General features: G+C 47.8%; 1 long non-coding RNA gene across 1 annotated transcript; it reads right to left on the minus strand.

The window, feature by feature from the left end:
* Positions 1-249: 249 nt before the first annotated feature.
* LOC107698161 (uncharacterized) lies at positions 250-581 on the minus strand. The gene is made up of 2 exons (XR_001635316.1): positions 511-581; positions 250-480 (listed from the first exon to the last, which is right to left on the minus strand). It is a non-coding gene; the product is annotated as an uncharacterized LOC107698161 (long non-coding RNA).

Below are 581 nucleotides of genomic sequence, written 5' to 3' on the forward strand. Positions count from 1 at the left end.
CCCAGCATAAGTTGCCAGAGTGACTGAGCTATGGTAAGTTTGCTACTGAGCTTGAGCTATGGTAAGTTTGCTTTATGAAACCAAATCAAGTGACAAGTCAGAATAACTGAAATAAGCCTGGCTTATTTGGTAAACTAGTTTTATGAAACAACCCCCAGGTCTCAGGGAGAGGAACTTAAAGCACTGACGCCAGAAAGCAGTTATGTGGAAAAAAAACTGCCAAAATGATACCAAAAACACCAACTACTTAATCAAGCAATTATTTTTATTTGAGGAGGTGAGGGGGAAAGAATTTTCTAAACTGTTTGAGCAAACAGGGAAAACATGCCATATGAATAAAGCACTGAATTGAAAAGATCTCCAGTAAGTGTAATGCAAAATTCCCATGACCATTTCAATAACCACATCCCCGACCGCTCCCTTGACCACTTCCCTGGCCATAGCCGCTTCCCTGGCCCTGCCCGCCACCCTGGCCCTGACCTTGACCCTGGCCTTGACCCTGGCCCTGACCGCTTCCATGGCCCTGACCCTGTCCTTGGCCCTGACCCTGGCCGCTTCCCTGGCCCTGGCCGCTTCCCTGG

Source organism: Sinocyclocheilus anshuiensis, unplaced genomic scaffold, assembly GCF_001515605.1.
Source record: "Sinocyclocheilus anshuiensis isolate Anshui unplaced genomic scaffold, SAMN03320099.WGS_v1.1 scaffold4127, whole genome shotgun sequence".
Taxonomy (NCBI): domain Eukaryota; kingdom Metazoa; phylum Chordata; class Actinopteri; order Cypriniformes; family Cyprinidae; genus Sinocyclocheilus; species Sinocyclocheilus anshuiensis.